The 13,611-nt window shown below is 36.1% G+C and overlaps 1 long non-coding RNA gene across 1 annotated transcript; it reads left to right on the plus strand.

Annotated features, from left to right (window-relative positions):
- The first annotated feature begins 2,365 nt into the window (after positions 1-2,365).
- LOC116030849 lies at positions 2,366-8,575 on the plus strand. Its single transcript, XR_004100451.1, has 2 exons — positions 2,366-2,496; positions 8,285-8,575. It is a non-coding gene; the product is annotated as an uncharacterized LOC116030849 (long non-coding RNA).
- Positions 8,576-13,611: the final 5,036 nt, after the last annotated feature.

Consider the following 13,611-nt stretch of genomic DNA (forward strand, 5'->3'; position numbering starts at 1 on the left):
GGTCTCCCCAAGTATCGCCACATTGGCAGAATAACAGGTAAGGGTACTCATAGAGGCAAAGTGTTGACTATGAATTGTGAAGATGTTGAACAAGCCCATTTGTACATCTTGCATAATATGAGTGAAGTTGAGCCTTATATGGATGAACACATGTCCCTAGTAAAGGAGCAAAATCCTCGAAGAAATAACATGTGGATTGCAAGTGAACATAATCGTTCTTTTGTTGAGTGGTTTAAAACTAAAGTTGCTGCTGATAATAATGTTTCTGAAACTATACAATGGTTGGCTCATGGTCCTCGGATGCAAGTCATATCTTACACTGGATATGACATTAATGGATTTTCTTTTTATACTGAAAGGCTGCTAGTAATTAAATTTAATTCGTATTTTATATTTAAATTTGCATTTAATCTATTTCATAATCATTAAATATAGAAGGATATTTAATGTTATGAATGCTAATCGATGGAATACTAACTTTTTATTCAGCCAATGGTTTCTTTGAATATTTAATATCATATTACATTGGAATGCTAATGCTAACCTGTGTAATGTGTAATCAATTTGAACTGATGGATTTTTGAAACGACGCATTGAATACAATTTAGCTTAATAATTATCTGTCCAAAACGCAGTGTTTTCACTTGGCAGGAATATTTTCCTGATTTTATTTACTAAATGGTTCTGCTTTATTATAGTAGAAGATAATAAATTTGTATCCAGTAATCATTGGATATTGATGTTAAAAAAAAAATCATTGGATATTGTATGTAATTTGTCTTGAATAGTTGAAAGTGTACTCTTTTGATTCTATTGAAGGAAACAAAGAACGTACAGATATTAAGAAAGTAATTGACAAGTAGGTAAACCATTTATTTTTATATATATTGCAAAGTAGTATGTTATGTTATGTCATTTATTTAAATAGATGTATTTTTTTTATTTGAATAGTGCACTCAAAACATTACAAGTAAAAAGGAAACTGAAGTCAAATAAAATCAAATTCACGATATGGATTAAATGCCAAGTATGTATTTAATATTTATATAGAATGCATGTTAAGTATAGTTTATTTTGTTGCATTAGTATTGTACTCTAAATTTGTTGCAGTGCCCGAAACAACCCGGATCCGTTGAGTGTGGTTATTATGTGATGAAATATATGTTTGAAATTTACAAATACAATTAGATGAAGGATTAGAAAAGGTAAATAATGATCACTTCAATATATTTTTAAAATTAGATTTAATTCTTTATATTATACTAACTTTTTAAATTGATTTTAAATTTGTAGGTCCTCGGTACTCAAAGTTATTCAAAAGAAGAAATTGATCATATAAGAAATTTATGGTGCAAAGGTTTTTGTGATTTTTGGATTACATCTACATGATGAGAGTGAATTGTTATTTAGTTATTAATATATTGTATTTGATAGTTGGGATTGATTATATGTTTTTGTAATCGTTATACTTATTATTATATATATTTAAGTGTATTATTCTGAATATTGAATTATTGTAAGCATTTTAATTTGATAAAATTTAATATATAGCATATTATTGTATTTTATATTGTAGATTTAAAAATTGTGAAATTATAAAAAAAAATTTAAAAATATATTTATACGGCGGTTTGCCCGTGGAACCGTCATATAAAGTATTTTTAAAAAGTAAATATACATGTATATACGAAGGTTCTATTTTAGAACCGCCTATATACATATATTTTTATTTTTTAATAAAGACTTACGACAGCGGTTATTACTCAAAATCGCCGTATAAAGTACACTATAGATGGCGGTCATTATTCAAAACTGTCTTATAAAGTATATATGTAATGCGTAAATTTGTTTTATACAAAGGTTATTATTCGAAACTGCTTTATAAAGTACATTGTAGACGGCGGTCATTATTCAAAACCGTCTTATAATGCGTAAATTTATTTTAAGGGGTAGAATGTAATACCCCGTAAAATCATTTCAAATAAACGATATTATTTTAATACAAACACTTTCAAAAATAAAATTTAGTTTTCAATCACAAATATTTTTAGTTTAAATGCTATTAAAATCAATTATTTTTCTTTAGGCTTTAAATAATCTATTTTATGATCTAAAAATATTCTATCAAAAATATATTTGAGAGGAGTCTGTTAACATCATTTTTATAAATATCAAAGTCTAGAGCCCAAATATATTTTATATTCCTAAGCCCAATAGTTTTTTAATGAGCCCAAATCTCTACCCATAATTTTCTAACCAAAAATTTAATAATTATAATTTTCCCCATCAAATAATCCTAGCTATAAAAGGCACAACTCATCTTCCTTCCCACATATTTTCCTTCGTGTGTCTCTCTCTTCTTTCACAATTCTTCTCCAAGAAGCAAGATGATCCTAGTCATCTCCTCCTTTATGTTGGTGTTTTGGCTTGAGAAAAGAAAATGAGGGTGTAGAAGACAAGATTAAGAGATGGATTTTTGGAACTTTAGCTTTGGAGGTAAGGATTTATGGATGTCCAAACTATTTTGCCCTAAGTTTTATTGTTGAAATTATTGGCTATTTTTGCTACTTTAAATCCATAAAAATGTGTTAATATGGTGCTATTTTGCTTTTAAAATAGTGTATGTTCATGTTTTAAAGTTTGGAATTGTTGATGTATTCTTGGAGTTGTGTTTTGAGGTGTTTGAAGTGGATTTTGGGGCTGAAATTTCGAAATGGAGCTGCTGGTTTCCGTTTCGGGTCTAATAAACCAGCCTACGGAACTGGGTTACCCTTCTTCTTTTTATATTTGTAAAATGTTTTATTTTGTTCAAAGTGAGGTTTGAACCCCTTACCTCATGATTAATTTATAAATTAAATTCCTTTCCAATTAAGCTAATCTAACTTCTTGATATTATTTTAGTTGAATTAATTATTATATCATTTTTAAAGGGTTATGTTTTGAGAAAACTATTATTTTAAAAAGGGTTTATAGTTGATAAAATTCTTAGTTTGATAATCTTAGCTGCCATATTTGAAAATATCATATAAATATTTTGAGAGAGTATAATACTTGAAAACTTATGTACAATTAATTATGTCTAAGTATATTATCTTTGGAGAACATAAACTATACTTATTTGGAGGATTTATCTACATTAAATTTATATAAATGTTTATATCTATGCATATATATATGTATATTTATTTTTGAGGATATATATGTTTTTGGAGAAAAATTATTCTTGTGTATATAAATTTATCATTGTTGAAGGATTTGAGAAAGTAAGGGCTTGTGACCCTATTTGATTAAATATATAAATATACTTTAATATGAAGGTTACATACTATTTTTGAAATATGTATGTGTATGTATTCTATTTGGAGGATAAATACTATTTTGGAAATAAACTCTACGCTTATAGTTATGACTATCATCGAGTTATACACCCTACTTGACTTTGAGAAATTATATTTTGTAATAGCCTATGGGGAATGAAAATATTTATGCAAACCTATTTTGAAAGAATATTACTACCTCCGTCCCAAAATGGTTGTCTGGTTCGTTTAACGAGGCTTGACTGAAGTAATTTTTAATCCAATTTTTCATGATATTAAGTTTAGCATTAATATTTAAAATTAATATTTAAAATTTTTAATCCAAAGAGTTGGTTTGACCAATGAATAGTAAATAGGATAGGTAAAATGGGACAGAGGGAGTACTATCTAGGAGGAATGATATAAAAATGTACTTATTTTGGAGGTTTATCCATTTCTTTGTTGGATTGTGATGTGAATTGTTCGGGCTAAGGCCCAAATGTTGGAATTAAACCTGGTAGAAATCATCCTAGGTTAGTATTTGAGGGGTAACCTAGTAGAAATCATCATGGGTAACTAGGATTGGTTTACTACCCGTTGGGCTTGGAATCCCAGTTAGGAGGTGTGCACACTTAAGGTAGTGGTCCTGTTTTCACTTGTGGTAAAGTGGGGGTTGTGTTGTGTTCAGTAGAGGGTTGTTGTTCACTTAGGGCTTCACTTAGATGATGTCCTTACCCCACTATTGTGATATTGAGATTGAGATTGATATCTCCATACTTGTGATTGACTATAATTGGGATACCTCCACTTGTTTATTATGATATATTGATATTTGAAAAAGATGATTTGAATTCATCCCTATCCATGATTATTGACATATATGCTTTTGAGAATGATTTATGAGAAAGTCTATACTTGAAATGATTACTTGATGAATATTGCTATATGAAGTTATGATTTTCTCCATATCTATATTATGTTTTGAAAATACAAATGAGAGAAAAATATATGTTTTGAAATTATTATTATGTTGAGAAGTATATCTTGTGAGAAATGTTATTTAGAAATCATTAATACTTATATAGTAACATATGTTTTGAGAAAGTATTATACTTTGATTGGCATATATTATTAGCGCTATGTTTTGGAAATGACTAGAAATGATTATGAAATGATTATAGAGTTTTGAAAGTATTAGATACTTCCTTATTGGAGAGCTATTATGATACGAATCAAGCAGGAAAGGGAAGTTATCAAATCATTCTAGTGACAAGGAAGCATAGAATAATGGATTGACTGATTATGTAAATCCTTGCTTATTTTATGGAGAGTATAATTAGGGATTAAATATGATGTAATCAGTAATTGATGCTCTTGCCTTATTTTACATATGGTAATAGATTATAAATAGGGACCATCTCTTAGAAGAGGGGGCATCTAGTAGAATTGGAATAATTAGCTCTAAGTAGCTGTGGGCAAGAATTTATTCTTGTTGGAGGGATATTCTTTGAATTCCCTTGTTTTTCTTTCCTTTGGTTTTACTTTCTAATATCAATCTCCTAGATTTCTTGATCCTGTCTCTTTACTCTTATCAATTGGTCCGACCTGCCAACCAACATGACACAATTGGACTCAAGAGTTCACGCATTAGAAAAGAGTCAGGGAACAGGACACATTAAATTGTGTCAAGAACTCACCAAGTTGAAGGAATCCGTCACTAAACTAACCAAGGTGGTTACCTTGTGGCTGCATAGTAATGGGCATGACGTATCCAGTCTTGTCACCAAGGCTGGCTCCAAGATTGAATCCCCAATAGAAAATTCCAACACCACCAAGCCATCCCTCTACCCCACCACCACAACTGGCCCCCAACTCACTACCATGAGGATTCAAGTTCCTAACTTCAGTGGGATTGATCCGAGTGAAGATTGATATTAGAAAGTAAACAAAGGAAAAGAAAACAAGGGAATTCAAAGAATATCCCTCCAACAAGAATAAATTCTTGCCCACAGCTACTTAGAGCTAATTGTTCCAATTCTACTGGATGCCCCCTCTTCTAAGAGATGGTCCCTATTTATAATCTATTACCATATGTAAAATAAGGTAGGAGCATCAATTACTGATTACATAATATTTAATCCCTAATTATACTCTCCATAAAATAAGCAAGGATTTACATAATCAGTCAATCCCTTATTCTATGCTTCCTTGTCACTAGAATGATTTGATAACTTCCCTTTCCTGCTTGATTTGTATCATTACCGACCCTAATGAAACAGCCTTGTCCTCAAGGCTGGAGTGCAAAGAATGGGTTGTGTAACATGCCCGAGTTGTGACCCATGAAAAACATGGTGTGCTCAGTGAGTGCACTTAATTTTTGCAAAATTCTAAAAGGCCCATAATACCATGGAGCTAGCATTGCGTTAATACGACGTTGGATTGTAGAGTAGCAATGAGGTTGGAGCTTAAGCAACACATTGTTACCCTTAGCAAACACTAAGTCACACCTTTTGGCTTGGGTCATCTTGTCCCTGCGTTGTTGAGCGTGATTTAGATTGAACCAGAGTTGCTTGGCAAAAAAGGTTGCCAAGAGCTTTGGTGGTGAATTGATGGCATAGACCTGTGCTCGGTATTCATTAGCAAATTGATCGGGCTGACTTGATGAAGAACAATTGGTTGTTCAACAAGAGGGGTGGAGAGATCACTATTGAATTTGTCCATGAGTTCCACCTTAAAGTTCAATGTTGGGGTTTGTTGTTGTGACACATGGAATGTTGATCCTTCCTTACTAACAAAGGCTGTTGTGCCCTTCAATTCTTCACGTGTTTGTAGTATAGCAAAGGAATGCTCTTCTTGAGCAAGGTAGTCACTCGGATCAATCCCACTGAAGTTAGGAACTTGAATCCTCATGGTAGTGAGTTGGGGGCCAGTTGTGGTGGTGGGGTAGAGGGATGGCTTGGTGGTGTTGGAATTTTCTATTGGGGATTCAATCTTGGAGCCAGCCTTGGTGACAAGACTGGATACGTCATGCCCATTACTATGCAGCCACAAGGTAACCACCTTGGTTAGTTTAGTGACGGATTCCTTCAACTTGGTGAGTTCTTGACACAATTTANTAAATTGTGTCAAGAACTCACCAAGTTGAAGGAATCCGTCACTAAACTAACCAAGGTGGTTACCTTGTGGCTGCATAGTAATGGGCATGACGTATCCAGTCTTGTCACCAAGGCTGGCTCCAAGATTGAATCCCCAATAGAAAATTCCAACACCACCAAGCCATCCCTCTACCCCACCACCACAACTGGCCCCCAACTCACTACCATCCTCTACCCCACCACCACAACTGGCCCCCAACTCACTACCATGAGGATTCAAGTTCCTAACTTCAGTGGGATTGATCCGAGTGACTACCTTGCTCAAGAAGAGCATTCCTTTGCTATACTACAAACACGTGAAGAATTGAAGGGCACAACAGCCTTTGTTAGTAAGGAAGGATCAACATTCCATGTGTCACAACAACAAACCCCAACATTGAACTTTAAGGTGGAACTCATGGACAAATTCAATAGTGATCTCTCCACCCCTCTTGTTGAACAACCAATTGTTCTTCATCAAGTCAGCCCGATCAATTTGCTAATGAATACCGAGCACAGGTCTATGCCATCAATTCACCACCAAAGCTCTTGGCAACCTTTTTTGCCAAGCAACTCTGGTTCAATCTAAATCACGCTCAACAACGCAGGGACAAGATGACCCAAGCCAAAAGGTGTGACTTAGTGTTTGCTAAGGGTAACAATGTGTTGCTTAAGCTCCAACCTCATTGCTACTCTACAATCCAACGTCGTATTAACGCAATGCTAGCTCCATGGTATTATGGGCCTTTTAGAATTTTGCAAAAATTAAGTGCACTCACTGAGCACACCATGTTTTTCATGGGTCACAACTCGGGCATGTTACACAACTCCATTCTTTGCACTCCAGCCTTGAGGACAAGGCTGTTTCATTAGCGGTCGGTAATGATACAAATCAAGCAGGAAAGGGAAGTTATCAAATCATTATAGTGACAAGGAAGCATAGAATAATAGATTGACTGATTATGTAAATCCTTTCTTATTTTATGGAGAGTATAATTAGGGATTAAATATTATGTAATCAGTAATTGATGCTCCTACTTTATTTTACATATGGTAATAGATTATAAATAGGGACCATCTCTTAGAAGAGGGGGCATCCAGTAGAATTGGAACAATTAGCTCTAAGTAGCTGTGGGCAAGAATTTATTCTTGTTGGAGGGATATTCTTTGAATTCCCTTGTTTTTCTTTCCTTTGGTTTTACTTTCTAATATCAATCTCCTAGATTTCTTGATCCTGTCTCTTTACTCTTATCATATTATCTACGCCTTGTTTTGAGTATAATGAAATGGTTATGATGGTCTGGAATGTTAAGTACTCTTATCTTGAAATCTACTATCTTATGTAATATGAATTTTTTTTGTTGAGATTAAGTGTATTATGGCTAGTGCCTATTTTATCCTTGGGAAAAAGAACTATTTTGAGATTCATATACTATGAATCTTATCTAATGCGTTGACTTGAAAACTACTTCACAAAAGCCGTGGTTTAAAGTAGTTGTTATTACTTGGTGTTGTAACTAGAGTCTCAATTGTTGTATTTTAAGAAAAACCTGTCTTCGGTTTGATGTGCGTACTTTTGGGGAATAAATGATCTTAAACCCTTGTTTTGGTGTGAGTTGTACTTGTAGTGTCTCCCTCTCTCCTATTGAAAAACCTCTTATCTGGTCAAATGTTCTTTGAAAGTGTTCCATCGAAGCCTTTGGCTAAAATGTTTTGTAAATCGTGGTATATATGAGTTTCAAAACTTATTTACAAGTATAAACTAAAAATGTACATATTTTACAGGGCAAAGTGGACCTTACTTAGCATTTTTATGCTAATGTTGTTTGCGTTTTGAAATCTTATTGTTTTCAGGAATGGAGTCTGTGGCTAGCTTTGAGAGCGCATTGTACAGGCATAGTGATATTTCTGATGGTATTACTTTAGAACTGGTGGATTGTGTAATGTATTATATTGGAGATTAGTCATTTATGGTTGTTTAATGTTTGTAGATTCATTGATAGTTAGATAGAACCTTTTAGCCTTTGCGTTTGGGTTTAGTGAGTTGACCCGAGTGTGGCGTGACACCCATAGTTTAAGTTTTGATTTCGCTTTCGCATTTATTTTCAGTATGGTTAGTAAGAAAGATTGTTGATTTATGCTTTATTCTTGTATTAGAATTTGGGGGTGTTACACCCCTAGTGGGAACGATGTGCACACTTCAACCAACCAACCACCCTTTACGCCAAAGCCCAATGCATAAGAATAAGTGAGGGTAGGGACATGGACCGCTCACTGCCAATGGTTTGGGTGGACTCTCTTTCTTCTCAACCCGCTTGGATAACACCATCGGGCACCCGACTTCACATGGAGCCCCATGCTTTTTCGAAGATCGGTGCAATGGGTACCCGAATCCCAGTGGGGTGGCTCACCTCCTCTCTATTTTCTCATCTTCTAGGATAACGTCGTTGGGACAACCGACTTCACGTAGAGCTCTACGCTTGTTCGAAGACGGTGCAATGCTTACCCCAAATCCTAGCAAGACGGCTCACCTCGGATTTTACCTCTAGGAGTGGCCAATTTTAGCCTTTTTCAAACATTCTCCATTTTAACCCCTCATGCCTTTTACTTGGGAATTGGGATTTACTCACATTTCTCACCATAGGCTCACCTTTTGCCTCATGCCCTACCAAAATTAGTTCAATTCCGGGCTTCACTTTCATTTATCTTTCTAAAATTAAGGGGTGCAAATCCCACTTCGAGAGATCATTGACTAAGGTCCAAGCAAAAGAAGAGGTGAATATCATTCAAGCATACAAGAATTTAAAAATCATTTGGTCTAAGCAATTGATTGGTAAAGAAGGGGTACTTCCCATGGATATTCAAAGAGAAAAACTTTTTATTTTTGGCACATGATTAACATTCTCCCTAGATAATGCGAACAATGACACACTCTCCAAAGATCAAACACACCTATAAGACAAGACCAAATCAATCAAGTAACAACACAATTTAAGCACAAGGTGCATCATTTCCACACTTTAAAACAAACATCGTCCGCGATGTTGCCTTGAGGTCCAAGTGGAATAAAGGAACACGGTCATTCAAAATCAAGCAAACCCCTTTCCACACTTTAGAAGTGTTTTTGGGGGTGTGGGGTATCAACAACATAGCATTATGAGGTTGCAACATAGCAAGTGCTTATCAAGTGTGCAAGGAACGTGTACAACAACTCTAGAATTGAAAAACGTGGCAAAAAAATTAGAAGAGATAAGAGGTTTACAACCAAGTGAGCATCCCTTCCTTTCCACACTTTAAGCTTCCAACATCTATTTAGCCTCTGTTCTCCAAGCTACATGAAACAATGTTAGTGCAAGAAGACAACCAATTGAAGTGTAATGGTATGGCGGAACTCCCTTTATTCACAATGAAAGCATCAAAGCATAAATAGTAACTAAAACAAAAGTAACAAGGAAGACATGTAAAACAAGAGAAGAGATGATTCTTGGCACAGCCAAACATTGGAGACTCTTAAAAATTGGATGAAAAAAGAGCACAATGCACAACACCCTATCGAACCTTGTCCAGTGGGCTCCACGCGTAGCAGAGCTACGTGGACCAGTACTAGAATTATTCCACGTGGTCTCCACGCGTGAGAGCTACGTGGACAGCAGTGCTGATCACTTTTCTTCGTCTCCTGGCTTTTGCCTTCCACTTTTGATCAATTTTAGCTCAAATTCTTCATGGCTTAGCACCAAGAACACCTGCAATGTTAGCGCAAACGGGCTATTCTAAAAAGAAAGTTGCTAATAAACGAAGAAAAAGAAAAAGAAAAACAAGAAATAAAGTTCTAACATCTAAGGGATAACATTGGGAATGCCTCCCAAGCGCGCCACGTTTAACGTCCCTGGCGTGTGCCCTATCCTTCGAAACACACCAATTTCGGGACATTACCAAGCGTCCCATGTACCTTAGCTTCAAAGTATGTCCGAAGGTGTAGGATATCCTTGAATTCCCAACCAAATAAAGGAAGAACAATTTGCATAGTTGGAAGAATTTTAGCCTCACACACCATCCTCAACCCCTCTAGGATGGTGTGAACTTCCCTTATTTCCTTCGTGTCTTCTCCACCCTCAAGGATCTTTTCATTTTTAGCACACTTTTGATACCATATCACCTCACACCATTTCTCACTTTCAAGCTTGGTAACATCACCCCACTTAACTCTCTCAATTATGCCAAAAGTGAAAATCCCTTCGTTTTCCACCATCTCCTCTTCACACTCACTCATCTCATGCTCCCACTCAATTATACTCAAAGGCTCACCTTCATCCTCACAAGAGTAAAATGAAGCGTCGTCCCCCTCACTCATCAACTCATTACTAAACAAGTCTAAGGATTCATCTTCCCAAAAATTGAAAGAAACATAATCATCATCACACAAAAGAGAATCCTCACAATCATCAATTAATGTATCACAAGTTTCTATGGAATCATCCTCCCAAAAATTAAAGCAAGCATAATCACAGGTATTAGAAATATCATTGCAAAGGGAGTCATCCTCACAAGAATTCCAATTATCATCATCAAACGAATCAACACTCTCACACTCATTAATAGAATCATCATCAACAAAGCCTATGGAATCATCCTCCCGGAAGTAAAAAAAAAAAAGTATTATCACAAGCATATAGATCATTATTGCATTTCAATGGGAGTCATCCACACAAGTGTCAAGAGTGTTTTCAATAAGAGCACAAGAATTTTCAAGAATATTAACACAAGAAGGATTAAGAATGTTACCACATGTCGGCTCTTCATCTTCCCACACTATCTCTATGTCCTCATCTTCATTCTCCATCTCTATTTCCTTTTGATTTTCCAATTTGGAAATTGGAACATCTTCAAGTACCGGGGTGTCACAATCCACTATCTCTTTAACACTCACCTCTTCACAATCATTTTGTTGTTTTTCAACCTCATGTATAACCATTGGATTGGCTTCCAAAGTTGGGAGATCATCTACAATGGTGTAGTTAACCCGTAATGAGCTTGTCTTCATGAGCTCTTCCATCATAGATAGCATTTTCGTTTCCATCTCGTCCAATGGAAGACCTTCCTCCCGGAGGGTAGCAAGATAATCTTTCAATTCGCTCTTGATTTCGGCTTTTAAATTAGTCGTGTCCTCCTTGGCCATCTTTGTGAATGCTTCTATCTTTTCCTTTAGAATCTCAATCTCGTCCTTGGCTAGTGGGAGCTAATCATAAGGATTGGTAGGGATAAAATATGGAAAGGAGGGTGGTGTTTCATAGAACTGTGGAGCATTGTTTCCTTCATTAAATTGTGATGGAGGTGGGTAGTGGGTGTTTGGGTGGGAATTGGGGAATGAATATGGCTCGTGAGTATAGCTTGGGTCGATCTTTTTCAACATTTGGACAAGCTTACTCTCAACACTTTGGAATAAAGCTTTAAAGCTCACCGAGTCCTCTTGAAGAATAGGGGATTGTGGAGGGAGTTCTCCTTGACAAGGTGGAGGTGGGTGTGCATATGGTGGTGGATGATGGCTATGCACATAAGAGGTGGAATATGGGTATGGAGGTGGTGAGTAGTGGTGTGAAGATGGATAAGGATCTGGAGGTGGGTAGTGATATGTTGGTGGAGGGTACGTATAAGTAGAATGGGGGTAATAGGGATATGGTTGGGGTGGAAAATCTCTCCAAGATTGTCCTCCATGGTGTAGATAACCATGGGGATATATATGAGCACACATTGGTAAGCTTTCAATTGATTTTCAACAAAAATTCACTACACAAAGCTTAGCCAACAACAAATCTTTGCAACTAAAAGTAGTTGCAAGTGAGCCACAAGATATTCAAAGACAATTAAGCTCACCTCTCCAATCAAGTAACCAAAAATAGGAAAATAAAACAAACAAAAGAAAGCAATTCAAGAACTCTTAGGAAAAAACTTCCTAAATGTCAAACACAATTCAAATACCGTTTGCCATCCCCGGCAACGGCGCCATTTTGATGTTGTTAGTTTAGTGGTGGTGGAATGTAGGTGGTAAAACGAGGAAGAAGTTCCCCAAGTGTCGTGTTCTCAAGGATGACAAATTGGAGTTGAATTACGTGTTGGCATTTAGGAAGTTAAGAGATAAGAGTTACATGAATGGCTAGAAAACAAAAGAATCATAAAGACGAGGAGAAGCAATGGTAAACTAAAGTAAATAAGGAAAAGGAACGGGGATTGGAAGTCTTAGCTAGCTCATGCGGTTAATCTTACTACGGGGATTATAAACAATGTGATTCGGACTCAAACGAGGGAGCTCATGGCACCATCACCGAGTGGCGTCACACTCGGACTCCCAAGTCCTCATTCGGTTGGGGCATTTCATCAAACACTTGGTCTACTACTCCTCCCAGGCCTCATCCTCTCGGATTAAGGGCGGGGATGTGGTTGATTAGGACTCGTGTGGATTCGCTATCGCGCAATCCACACTTCCCGTAACTTTGCTACCTATTAAGGCCTTAAATAGGCCCAAATCAATCCAATCATCAACCACACAAGACATAGAACCCTAATTTATCATGTCTACAATCATATGGAAGCATTTCAACAAATCAATCACATTAACTAGGTTGGGGCAACCAATCCCCTAAACTAATCTATGCAATTATCATTCAAATCAAAAGAAAACCTAAATCAATCATCAACTAAATGAAATTGTAATTAAGAGAATTAAAATTGCAAGACAAAAGAAGGAGATTACCAATATAAGAGGATTCAATTACACTTCATTTCACCTTGAGATCCAAAAACCAAAAGCTTGATCTACATTCTAACCTAAAAACTAATGGAGAAGAGAGAGTTTCAAGGGATGAAGAGAGAGAAACTAAATCTGAAAACTATAGCTAACTCCCCTATCAAAATGAGGATCATGCTTTAAATAAACCGCCATGTAGCCAATTCCCGAAAATGACCTTAATGAGGCGCTTCACGCAGGCTCCACGCGTGGACACATACTGGAATGATTCCACGTGTAATCCACGCGTGGAAGCTGCGTGGACCAAAAATTTGCCTTTGTTGTCTTCTTCTAGGTTGTAGCCCTTGAATTTGTGGTTGCATAGAAACTTGCATCATCTCAATTGGACACTCCTAGCTCTGGTTATGCCCGTTTTATCGAACTGTCGCCGTAATGCCTA

This window comes from Ipomoea triloba, chromosome 9 (assembly GCF_003576645.1).
Source record: "Ipomoea triloba cultivar NCNSP0323 chromosome 9, ASM357664v1".
NCBI lineage: Eukaryota > Viridiplantae > Streptophyta > Magnoliopsida > Solanales > Convolvulaceae > Ipomoea > Ipomoea triloba.